Genomic DNA, 14,220 nt, shown 5'->3' with positions numbered 1-14,220 from the left:
GTGTTATGAAAAGTGCTGTGCTTTTTAATTTTTGATAACTGGAGTCAGAAAAGTATGTTTCTTATAAGTAAACATCTTTCGTTTCAGAAAATTGAACAATAATTTAACAAAATATTTCAATGTCATATTGAAATGTAGTAAATATTACTATGATATTGTGAATTCTTATTTTGACAATATAAAAACATGATAATCGTTTAATAAGTTTAAAAATGAAAACGTTGGGAAAAGCAGCAAGTCATTACTGCATTTATTGTCTTTTCTATTGTTTATAACTGTTTTTTACTATTTATCATTTTTTTCGGTGATACTGGATCTATTTATGGAATTTAGTTGCCTATAATCCAGGCCTGCACAAACAGCGCTCAACGAGCGCGCGCCCTCCGAGCGGTGTTTACCGCTCGCCGAATCGGAGAGGAAGATACGTCAGAATGACATAGACTTGCTATAGGTAGAGGAGAGGGAAACGACCACTCAGTTATCTAGCAGAGTGCAGTGTGTAAGCCTATTCTCAGTAACTGTTTCACGTTGCTTACCTACTGCTACAGTACAGTGTGGAGGAATCATAACATTTAACATTTAACGATTTACAGCTCGAACTTATTGATCTTCAATGTGACCTAAGGCCTAAAGATCGTTTGAATAATACTACTAGCCTGATTGAGTTTTACAAGACTAAACATTAGCAATAATATCCACGCCTACATAGGCTGGCTGTGAAAATGATTGCTATGTTGGCTCAACATTTATATTTTGTGAGCAACTGTTTCCTATAATCAACTTTAATAAAGTCAGACATCGAACATCTGTAACTGATGTTTCATTACGATCAGTAGGCTACTGTTCCTTTCAACTGTCAACAGCATAATACCTCGTTTTGATGTACTGATAAATAAAAATATAACAAAATGATATTGTACATTTAAGTAGCTATAGAATTTCTATTACTTCTGTAAAATAATTATTTCTTGATTAATTAATAATAGTCCAAGATAGTTTTGCAAACACTGAACGGAAATTCATTTCATAAGCACTCTTACTAGTACTTCCTTTTGTGTATATTTTGTACGAGAATACTCCTTCTTCCAGTCCACCCTTATACAGAGCGCAGCTAATATCTGCATTCCGCTCATGAGCTGTGAGCCGGCTCGGAGAGTGCAAACCTTGTGCAGGCCTGCTATAATCTATTTGTTGTATGCATGTAGTTAGCAAAAACATTTCGCTTAAATCCAAAACAATCTAGAGTAGAGTTTTCTCTCGCAACATATGAAGTAATATTGACATGGCAGGGCCTAATTGTCGCGTTGAAGTAGTAAGTATTTTGTGTTACGAGTGTACTGTATTTAAACATTAGTTCTCCATTTGATGCATTTGCAAATAAATCCTACTGCTGATACAAAGGAAGAGGAAGAAAACTAGGTTAAAATTGATAAATAGGAATGGTGCAACGATATTCTAGTGCGACCAAATTATAATTATGTATGTATGTATGTATGTATGTATGTATGTATGTATGTATGTATGTATGTATGTATGTATGTATGTATGTATGTATGTATGTATGTATGTATGTATGTATGTATGTATGTATGTATGTATGTATTTATTTATTTACACTGCAAGTGGGCAAGCACCCGGTGGCAGTGGTATATACAATATTAACAATACACAATAAAATGATAACCAATACATAATAAAATTTACAATATACAATACAATTTTACAACACATATACAATTTTACACACAATACAATAATAATACATAATACAATTTAACACAATAATAATAAAACATAAAATAAAATACCTCATTTTACAATACAACCTACATAATTATCTATAGGTCCTACATAAGTTTCAATAGTCTTTCACTTTACTCTCATCTCATTCCCTGTAGTGGCACTATGACGCATTTCACTGACACTTTAGCACACATTTCACTGACACTCTGTAACACATTTCACTGACACTATAGAACACATTTCGTTGACGCTATAAATTATCACTGATCGGAACTGTTCACTGCACTGTAAAACCATAACTTCACTGACTCACCTCGCTTCACTGATACAACAGTTCAAATAAGTCAAATAATTACACCCTTATGCATACTTATAAACAGAACTACATTTAAACTAAACATTTCTAGTCTAAGGCCCTCTTACACGCTAGTTTTAAATAATTTACAATTCAAACCAAGGAAGTAAACTCGTCAGCCTAGATAAATACATGTCACCTTAAAAAAATTAAATGTTGAATGTCACCTTAATTTTAATTTTCACTTTATATACAACTTTTTAAATTATTCTTGAATCTCCTTAAGGAAGGACAGCCCTCAAAGACCGCTGCAGGTAGGTCATTCCAATCATTTATAGTTCTATTTAAAAATGAGAATTTACCTACATCCGTTTTCTGTTTCCTACATTTGATTTTAAAATCATGATCGTTCCTACCATAGTACGTTGGCTTTTCTAACCGAGCCGTTATGTCTACCCATGCTTTCTGACCTAGATGTGCTCTATACAATGATGTTATTCTAGTTTTCCTACGTCTGTTTTCCAAAGTTTCCCATTTAAGTTCTTTTATCGTATCGTTTCCATCTTCTCTTTTACCTTTAACAAATTTAGCTGCCCTATACTGAATTCTTTCTAAGGAATTTATCTGGTATATTCTATAGGGATCCCAACATGTAGTTCCGTATTCCATTAACGGTCGCACTAACGTTAGATATGCTATTTCCCTCGATTTGGGGCTAGCCTTTCTCAAGATTCTCATAATAAAGTGAAGTGCCCTCCATGCTTTACCCGTAACATTATCAACATGCTCTCCCCAAGAAAGTTTGGAGTTTAAATACACTCCTAGGTATTTACAACATTGTTCTTGCGGAATTACAACACCACTGAATTCGTAATTAAGACTAGTTTCCTCTCGGGTTTTACAAAATGTTATAGATTTACTTTTAGAACCATTTATTTTCATCCTATGCATTAACGCCCAGTTATAAAGTATGCATAGTATAGTAATGATGGTATAATTGCAAGCCGAAAGATTGTAGACGAAAAGAAATACCTTTGAAAACACCAAATAAAGGGATCGAAACAGTGCCGTACTTCGTGATTAGGCCTACTGATGAAGGTAAATGAGAAATGTATTAAGTGCAATGCCTTGTTAGAAAAATAGAATACATAATGGCTGGGTAACATAAATAAAATTACTAAGGAAAATTATCGTTAAAAGAGGACTATACATAATTAAAAAGTGACAATAAGTGAAATTAAGTAAACTTCGAAGTTAAATGGTTTGAGTTTCACCGGTAGGAATTCAGTAATCTCGTTGAAAATAAATGTTATTAATGTATACAAAGTTAAATATATTAACAGAAAAGTTAAAAGAAGGATCGCAGAAAAGATACATTGAGAATTTCGGTAGGACCATCTTCTTTTATTTTATTTATTGTTACTTTACGTTGCTGTATCAACATCTGAGGTTATTTAGCGTCTGAATGATATGAAGTTGATAATGGCAGTGAAATGATTCCGGGGTCCAAAACCGAAAGTTACCCAGCATTTGCTCGTATTGGGTTGAGGGAAAACCCCGGAAAAAACCTTAACCAGGTAATTTTCCCCGACCAGGATTCGAACCCGGGCCATCTGGTTTCGCGGCCAGACGCGCTGGCCGTTTCTCCACAGTTGCGGACCCTTATCTTTTTGCCAAGAATCTTGTATTGGTAAAATTAAGATACTGGGAACATTTATCCATTAGGAAGAATAAAATACTATATTCATTTCTCAAAATCCTGTACTTGGATGAATATAGCATGTCCTGAAATGTTTGCGGAACATACTACATATAGGATGACTTGAAAGTTGGTTGAGATAAATGGATTCGTAGATGACTCATATCAACAAAATACGGCCAGTAGATAAGGATAGTTCAATATACTCGTACATAAACACATATTTGATATCAGGAGCGTATTTTCATGAATATATTAAAATAAGAATTTTTGCATCATCCGAATACTTCCTATTTCATGAAAATCGACCAATTCTTAATCCTTGATTTACTAATTGTGGATCTTCCAGTATCATGCACTTTAAGGCAATGAGAACATTTTCGTGCCAACTTTACGGGACTTTAAGATAGTAAGGGCTTTTCTCTTTTCGCTACCGGTGGAGAACCGATTCTCTTAAAATGATAACAATCTTCGAACTGAATTAATCACGTTTTGTTCCTCCCACATTTCACTAAGAAAAGAACTTTTATAAGAGATAAGCTTCCCCTCGCTCGCACGATTATATAACGTCTCTTCGCATGCCCCAAACTTCTCTCACGCCATTCCAGAGCCAACTGGAACAGGAACAGAAGAGTTGGGCTCGCTCCTATCAGATGACCGACCGTGCACCCACTGTGCCAATAGCTGGCTCCCAACCAACTGTAACGCTTCCAAGCTCTGTCGTCTTCTTGACAGAATTAAATTCACCAAACCCACAGTTTCTTTATCTTCCTCCTCTGTATATGATGCAATGTAGACGATGGCACTTCATTAAAAAGAGACACCTGCTATTTGATAGAAGACCAATGCGCTTCACTGAATCTCTTGGGAAAAGTTTTACGTTCACTAGAGAAGAAATTCTTAATCCTCTCATTGTTAAATGCATTACCTCCCTTCGTCTTTTATGTGTGAATTCTGTAGTCCATAATCTCTTCAGTCACAGTAACAAACTCACTCTTCTCTACATTTTTTCTTACTCCTTTTCTATTCCATCGTGCATCACTTCCTCTCCATTTACTCTTTTTACTTTTTTTATACTTCGTGATGATAGAACAATCGACTTGGAGATTTCACGCAAATACACATTAGCAACATCTCTGATAGGTGATAACGAGAAAGTGATTTTCGTCATGCAGTTTGTGTACAGTAAGTTCCCCTGAACAAATTGATGGATTTTGTTCACTTTCAGTTATATGAAATAAAATGTACTTATCCTGGAATGATACACAGAATATGTAACACATTTTTCTATAACATAAACTGAATCCTATTTCTTTAATTGGTTATTTTACCATGGTTTACCGCCGGCTACGCTTATTCAGAGTTTTGAAGATATGAAGGTAATAATGACAACGAAATAAATCCAGAGTCCAACGCCGAAACTTACCTAGCATTTGCTTATAATGGCTTGAGGGGAAAATCTCAACCAGGTAACTTGTCCACAACAAAGTTAGGTCCAGGGCACGCTAGTTTCACGGTCAAACATGCTAAACGTTATTCCGCAGCGGTGGACTTGAGCCAAGTTCGAGAAAAAATATAAAATGGCGAGTTGATCTAAATTTTTTATTCTTATTTATTTAACTAGCTAGCTAGCGAGTACAAATTAAAATTATAAAGCAAAAATGTTTCTAGCCACTACCGTAAGAGCCAGGCTCGTGTACGGTGTGGTCTTAACTAATACTATATCATAAAATTTACAAAGACAGTTTACAGAATAGAGTAACTTAATTCAAACCAATACATAACACACAAGAACAAAAAAGAAGAAAGAGAAAAAGAGAAAAAAACACATACAGGCTGTTTAAAAAAATACGGGGCATAATTTCAGGTATGTATTTCCCACATGTAGACAATCAAAATAGTTCATTACAACATGTGTCCGGAAATGCTTTATTTCCGAGTTATGGCCTTCACAACATTGAAATTCACCGGAACGTTTTTCTTTCCGCAGGTCGTTGCCGTCAAAGGAGACATTAAGAGGGCACTCTGACAGTTCATTCCGAGGCGAAGGTTACATTCAGTGTTGTGTAGGCGTTAGACTGTGCGACATGTATTCAAATCAAGAGCCGGCAGAGATACACTTCATGTACGGTAAGGCGGACGGCAATTCTGCGCTGGCTCGTCGTTTGTACCAGGAGAGGTACCCACAGCGACAATGTCCAGATCGGAAGACATTTGTACGTCTCCATTACCGTCTGTGCGAGTATGGAAAATTTAACTCTCCTGGTTTGGGAAGGGGACGACCTAGATCTACAACTCCAGAAGTACAGGAGGAGATTCTGGAGGCTGTGAACATGACTCCTTCTATCAGAACACGAAAGGTAGCGTTGCAAGTCAATGTTCCTCATACGACTGTCTGGAGACTGTTGAAAGAGTAGGCCTATCAATTGTATCCTTATCATTTGCAACGTGTACAGGCCCTGTCACCAGCAGATTACCCTGCACGAGTTAGGTTCTGTCAGTGGTTCTTGGAGCAGTGTGGTGTAAATCCGAACTTTCCTGCCTTAGTATTATTTACAGATGAAGCACAGTTCACACGAGATGGCATAACAAATTTCCACAATCAGCATGTATGGGCGTATGAAAACCCACGTGCCACTGTTCCATCTCATCACCAGGTGCGGTTGTCCCTCAACATGTGGGCCGGTATCATTGGTGATCGATTAGTTGGATGGACCCCATGTATTTGTAAACAGACTTACGGGGCAGGCGTACACAAACTTCCTGGAAAACACCATACCTCATGTTTTAGAAGACACTCCACTGATCAATCGTCAACACATTCACTTCTTGCATGATGGCGCTCCTGCACACTTCAGTCGTACGGCTCGCCGGTACTTGGATCGAAGGTTTCCTGATCGATGGATAGGTAGAGGTGGCCTAATTGCTTGGCCTCCTCGCTCACCTGATCTGAACCCTCTCGATTTCTATTTGTGGGGCCATTTAAAATCATTGGTTTATTCGTCTCCGGTGCCTGATTTGGAATCCCTTCGGAATCGAATTGTGGCATGTTCTGAGGACATACGCAATACTCCTGAAGTTTGGGATCGTGTTCGCAGGTCAATGAGACATCGATGTGAGGTCTGTATTCAAGCAGGAGGTGGACATTTTGAACATCGTCTGTAATGACAACGACCTGGGGAAAGAAAAACGTTCCGGTGAATTTCAATGTTGTGTCGGCCATAACTCGGAAATGAAGCATTTCCGGACATATGTTGTAATGAACTATTTTGATTGTCTACATGTGGGAAATACATACCTGAAATTATGCCCCGTATTTTTAAACACCCTGTATAGTATAAATTTACAATCAAATAGAAGCTAGTGATATTCAATAAAAACATGAATATAGCCAACAGAAATAAAGAGTGAAAAAGAACACATTTGTTAATATTATATATCATAAATAATTTTATAAATTTCTTCTTTAAAAGCTTCAATTTTAAAATATTTAAGATTTGGAAAATGGTTTGTAATTTTATTATAAAATCTTGGGCTGAAACTAGCACCATGCTCAAGAGCTGCACTTGTATGACATTTAGGCTCAATTAATGAGAAAGTAGACTTTTGTCTTGGAGTACGATATTCATATCGATTAGATTTACGTTTTATTTGATTTATGTAGTAGTAAGTTAGTAAACTATATTTATACATTTCTTCAATAGTTAATGCATTAAATTCTGTAGAAATTAAATTTGTAGGGTAATCCATACTTTTAGTCAGACAATTTTTTATTAATCTTCTGTGTAATAAAATGAATGGTTTAAGTATAGATGATGCTACTCCACCCCAATTTATTATACCATATTGTATTAATTATTGTACTAAATCTAAAAATATTATTCCCAATGCCTGATATAATTTCGAAGTATTATGAATTTATAAATTGTCTTTCTTATACTTGTACACATAATATCAATTTGTTTATCCCAACGTAAATGCTGATCTATAATAATTCCTAAGTATTTGACTTGTATGGAAGGTGTTAGATGTGGGCAATTACAATAATTATTTGTTAATTCATTTCATGAAGTATTAAACTTCAATTACAGAGCTCTTGTTAGTGGTAAAACACAGAACTTTCATTCGGAAGGTTACGAGTTCAAATCGCGGAGCTAACCATTTTGACTGTAGTGGTTTTCGCGATCATAATTAGGACTCTTGTTATTTGAAAGGCAAATGTTGAACTGGTTCCTATCTCCACTGCAAAAACATAGATAATGTTTAGCAAGAACTCAATCCCATTATACGTGATCGACATTCCTACTGAAATGGCTATTAGATGGAATGTGGGTAAGCGAACTGGCCGACAGATGGCAAGAATTCAATGTATCAACGGAGTACTGCTCCAAAAAGTTAGGCAACATTCGCGAAATGACTCTGAAGTTAAAAGTGACTATAAAAATGTTCTCCAATTATTTTGTAAAATTAATTCTTTTGTCATATAAGGACATAGTACATGTCTCCAAAGCACTTTTTGCCGAAAAAACAATAATTAACATTTACGTAAATATTTGTCAAATCGAAAAATTCTGACAAAAGTGTTAGTTTTTAAAGTAATCAATACAAATTATTTATGAAAACTAATATACCTTCTATTAAAGATGTTATTAATTTGTCCCACAGAATAATATCTGTAATATTGACAATTAATATGTGAGTCTGGCCAGAAAGGGGAAACATTGAAGGAGGAGAATTCGATTTGGTGCTGTGGATTGAATTCGACGTAGCTCAGTGGTCAGAGCGCTTGGTACGTAGAACCAAGGACCCTGGTTCGGTCCCCGGCGCCGGAGCGAATTTTTCTCCTCAAATATTAATTGTTAATATATCATCTGTTTCTATGTTGAAAGAGCAATGAAGATACGTCACTATTCTCTATAATTATACTATCTATAAAGTTATGCACTCAATTTAAATTTATTTTAGGACTTAAACATACCTATGTGTCTAAATCTTTAATTAATTACCCAAATAGGAACAATTAGATGGCAGCTATATTTAGCCTGTTTTAAAACCCAACTTCCTTGTAGAAATACATTTACTTTTAGACATGGTTCCCTGCCAATTAAACGAACCACCATAATTCAAGCGTCAATATAGGACTTCCTGTGTCGTGATGATTTTCATTGAGTGTGTGTTGGTTTATCTATCACACAAAAGTGAAAAACAAGAAACGCACCACTCAGTCGCATTTCGGGAATTAGAAGTTAAAGGCTACCGACGGCTTCATCATTCTATCTCTGTGTGATACCCATGCTCCCAACGGCATCTTCTGTCTTTATATCTTTTTCTGAACTCCTTATATCATTGTGGTAATGGATAGTGTTTTTCTGAGTATTTTTCACTTCGTTTATTTTCCTTTACCACGTAATCAAAGAAGTCGTCCTATCCACAGAAAGAAAAAAAGTAATTTGCTAGAGCAACTATATTAAGTATTAAATTTATCCTATATTAACTATTAAATTACATAACTATAGTTGTTGCCTGATACTGTGTAAATGTCCGATTATTAAGGAGTCCTCTGAAGTTAGGTATTTAGGCATAATTTTCGACAATCTTTTAAAATGGAACCAACACATTAATTACCTTTGTAATAAATTACGTAAAATAATATATTATTTTGTTTTATTGTGGAATTACTTGTCAATAAGTTTATTACGCACAATATACTAAACTTTATTTCGATCGGTAATTATGTATGGAATTATGGGATGGGGTAGTTTATTTAAATCCAATTTTAATCCATTTTATTTATTACAGAAGAAAATAATTAAAATATGTCTTCATAAACCATCTCAAAATTTTCCATCTCAAAAATTATTTTTAGACTTTAATGTTCTTAAAATAAGACAAATTTATTATATTGTATTAATAAAATTCATACATAAAATCGAAATAATTTTGAATTTTATTCTCGTACTTATGAAATAAAAGGTATGAATTCTTTAAGATTGTCTGAACCAAAATGCAACACTGCTACAGTATTTAATCATAGTACTAATTTACACTAGGCTCAAGAATATATAACAAACTTATATTTAAATATCCTAATCTTGTCAATTCTAATAGTTATAATATTAAATTTAAAATGTTATGTATGGCTTTTATAAAAATTGAAAAATTGTAAATTTAAATTTATAGGCCTATATTCTTATTGCGTAGTAGACATAAGACAAATTGTATTATATACTTCTTCATTTCAATTCAAGAATCCACCCCCTGAGCACGAGTTCTACTCTTTCAGGGGCGAGTAAAAGTTTTTCTGTTTACATTATATTTTATGTTACAATTATTAGCAAAATAAATAAATAAATAAACGCATACAATTCATACCTGAGCGTAGAAGTGTACTGAATTAATCGGCGTCGCTTTTGAAAATATACTGTAATCATAGACTCTCACACCAAAGCAGTATATAAGTATATGTGTGTTCAAATAAGTTGTAATTTTCCTACGTTATCAGATTCTTAACGGTTGGATGATCGTCAACCTCTGCTTCGGCATGTGGACGTGAGGCCAGCAGCCGGCTGGTCGATCTTGACCCTTCATGCGCTGTAGCGCCATGGATTTACTTTTACTTATCAGATCTTAAAGTTATTTATATTACGGGATTCTTTTTAAGAATCAAGCAGCCATAATCCTGTAACCATTAAAGAACGCAACTATCTTCATACGAAAATCTTTCATTCAAAATGACTTCATAATTCATATCCTAAAATTACGATCTTTGTCAGCGAATTTACGTATAAGATATCTGATGACATAAATGAGACGGTGTTTCATATAAGATGAAACAACATAGCATAAGTAATTTTATTATACATATGGTTTATGACAGGATACTTGATATTTTTTGCATAAAATAATGTAGAGTAAAGTTGCCTATTGAGTATATCCTCACAAGTTAAATATTTAGGTATTATTATTGACCAACATTTAAAATGGGACAAGCATATCTCCTTCCTATGCAACAGATTGCGTAAAACAATCCACAACTTTTCCATTCTACGTTCTTATTTAAGCCTATCTATTTATTTTCTGCTACTGTGTACTTAGTTCTGTTTCAATAAATAATTCAGTATGGTATATTAGGTTGGGGAGGAATGGCAAAATCGACTCTCCATTAATTAAATTTGCTCCAAAAAAGAATTATAAAAATTTGTCTATATAAACGTTTTGATTATCCTATTAATTTTTAAGGAATTTGATGTCTCAAATCTAGAACAAATTTATAACAAACATTGCTGATTTACTTCCATAAAAATCAAAATAAATGTAAATTTGACCCTCATGAATACAATACTAGACAAAACTACAGTTTTTTTTTTCTGAACACGCTCAAATGCCGCACAACTGTTGGATTAAAACACAGCAGAAATTTTGGACCCAGAATATATAACGCATTAATTAGAGCTTGACCTGAACTAAGTACAATGGACACACATAGATTTAGGAAACATACTAGATTAATTGTTTAATTGTTTTGTCTTTTATTAAGCTGTATGAGTTTAAAATTGTAACCTAATACTCGTGCACTTTGTATTTTCTATATTCGTATATGATATTACATGGTCTGTATTTTACTATATATTAATATTATTGTGCTGAATGTACACTCTTCAATGTTATATAAGTAGACTGAACTGCGCCCGAGCACGAGCTTCTGCTTTTTCAGGCTGCAATGCCGAATGTAGTGTAAACCTTATGTATTAAATAAATAAATTTGAAATTTGAAAATTTTACATTTAAATAAAAAAACACACAATGGCGCTCACCTTCAAGGAACGCCAGAAGTTTCCTTTCCTCTTTTCTCATATTAGGCTGCGTAGTATAAAGTGACCAAAAAAGTAGATAGGCATAAGAAGTTTAAGACGTAATAATTTGTATAAACGCAGGCTTATTTCTGATTTCCGTTGAGAATTTTGAAGCTATATAAATCCTGAGGCTACAGAACGGACAGATACAGGGAACAAAAGGAGAAAACGAGGTCATTTTCTAAGGATTTAACACCCATTATAAAGACATTCATTACGCTTGGATGAACCATAGAGACAAGATCTTAAAATTTAAAATTAGATTGAAAGATTCAAATTCACTATGTGTAAACATATCACTTCTGAATGCCGATTTTCGTATACATAATAACGATATTAGAAATTATTATAATATAAATATACGTTGATCTAAAAGAGAGAGAAAGCAATGGTGCCTTGTTAAGTCAATGTATATATTTAACTTTTTTCATTGTTGTTAATGTATACGAAATTCGCAGTGATTCGAAAATTGTCTCTACCTTCGTCTTCAGAGGAAAACATAGGGTAAAGAATGGTATCCTATTCGTTGTAGTCGTTACGAACAGCTATAAATTGAAAACAATGTAATGGCACATAATAATGAGGTACAGGAATCAAAGATGGCTGGCACTTCAATGCTACTAACATCGAACTTACCTCACTAAATGTACTATATGCTACTGAATAAATGTTAACGGTTTGAAACGTTACTTTTTTTTTTTGTAAAACTACATTAAATTACATATGTACATTATTATCATTATTATTAATTACTTATTTTTCATTTTTTGTCTATTCTTAAATAAGAACAGGACTTTAGTTTCTTACAGTAGCTTGCCTGTAAAGTATCTGAAATTTTGCCAATCCAAAACAAAATGACCAATTATCAAATCTGTAGCAATCGAGTAAGTGTTTCCAGTACTGAAGTGAGTCTACTAGCTAGAAAATCACCAAATATAAGCAGGTGACCGAGTAATGGATGGAAAATATCGAAGTTGCAATTTAGTACATCACGATATATAAGAACGACTATATTTTTCTTCAATGGCCCAGTCAATCAGAATAGCTACTCCAACTTATAACGCTTAGTCACAACATTTTGACATATCAGCCACCTTCTGCAACGGATTCATGTATCCTGTTATTATTGTACTAAATGGCTAACAACACTGCATTTTGCCGAAGGACGTGAGAGATAGGTTGAATTGCAGAATACGTGGAAAATGGTCGGAAACTATATGATAATGAACATGAAGATGAACTTGATGATGATTATGATGATAATAATAATAATAATAATAATAATAATAATAATAATAATAATAATAATAATAATAATAATAATTAAGTAACGTTTAAACTCTAGGTTATGTAAAAATGTCTGCAAATCTTTTCCCAAATTGAAAAAACAATAAATTCTTAATCTAAGAGTTGTAAGGTGTAGACAGGACCCTAACAGCAAGATATGATTTATGGTGTGTACAAAACTACTTCCGACCTGACAAATGGCGCCTTTAGCATGTTACCATGACAACCATTCAAATCAACCAATCACGAGAGACCCGTAACAATGGTAAAGGGACGGTGTTGTCATGTCTATGTTTACAAGTTGCACGTGTATACAATGCCCGGGAGGACTTTGAGTTGAGTGGTTAGCGCGTGCGTGGTGTGAATTAATAATATTGTTTAGTTTTATTTTTGTTGTATCGGAAATTATCGTGCTTAAATTATATTACACATATTATCTTCGTTGCCATTGGTAAAGTGTGTGACTAGTGTGTGTTTTCTAGTTTCTGCGGGAGTTTCTGAACTTGTGCAATGTCGGAAGGAAGGAAAGTCAGGCGGTGAACAAAGAATATCATACAAGGTGTCCCGTTAAAGAATCAAGCGCAAGAGATGGTATGTAATGTAAGAGAGTATAGAGGGAAAAATGATATTGGCGGGCCTCTTTTACCTTTGCCGCAAGTTGTAATGAGAACTGGTGCTTGTGTTAAAATTAATAACAGCAGTGTTACTGATATTGGAAAAGAAAAGGGCTGTGTAGATGAAGATGACGCAGGGTCCTCAAGACTAGAAACGCCGGGAGAAAAGGGGAAACTGTAGAAAAGTGTAACAAATATAAATGCTTTCCACCAAGATGCTTTTCTAACAATATCATCATCATCATCATCATCTTCTTCTTCTTCTTCTTCTTCTTCTTCTTCTTCTTCTTCTTCTTCTTCAAGGTTTAGGCCTTTCGGCCTGTTCCGCCTCCATTAAAATTGATCTCTCCAACGTTTTACTGGTCTTCCTAATGATCTTCTTCCTGATGGATTATAATTCATGGCTGCTCTCATTATACTTGTTGTTGGCATTCTGTTTACATGTTCTTTCTAATTATGTTGATATTCTTTAATAATTTGAATTATACTATCTATTTTTAGTTCTTTTCTAATATTTTCATTTCTTTTTTTGTCCAGTAGTGTATAACCCGCAACATATCTAACAAATTTCATTTCACTTGCTTCAATTCTTCTTTCTTCGTTTTTGTTTAGAACCCAAGATTCGTAGCCGTATAGAAGGGACGGAATTGCCATTACTTTGTAATATTTGATTAATGTTTCCTTTCTCACTTTCTTCCCCAGTGTTCTACGTATTGTTCCACAGAAATA

The 14,220-nt window shown here is 34.2% G+C and overlaps 1 protein-coding gene across 1 annotated transcript in view; it reads right to left on the bottom strand.

Moving 5' to 3' along the window:
- The window catches only part of LOC138710386 (neurexin 1-like), a 658,219-nt gene that overhangs the window by 362,748 nt on the left and 281,251 nt on the right, over positions 1 to 14,220 (bottom strand). The gene's annotated exons all lie outside the window — the stretch shown is intronic.

Source organism: Periplaneta americana, chromosome 1 (assembly GCF_040183065.1).
Source record: "Periplaneta americana isolate PAMFEO1 chromosome 1, P.americana_PAMFEO1_priV1, whole genome shotgun sequence".
Lineage (NCBI taxonomy): Eukaryota > Metazoa > Arthropoda > Insecta > Blattodea > Blattidae > Periplaneta > Periplaneta americana.
This window is presented reverse-complemented; position numbering and strand designations above follow the sequence as displayed.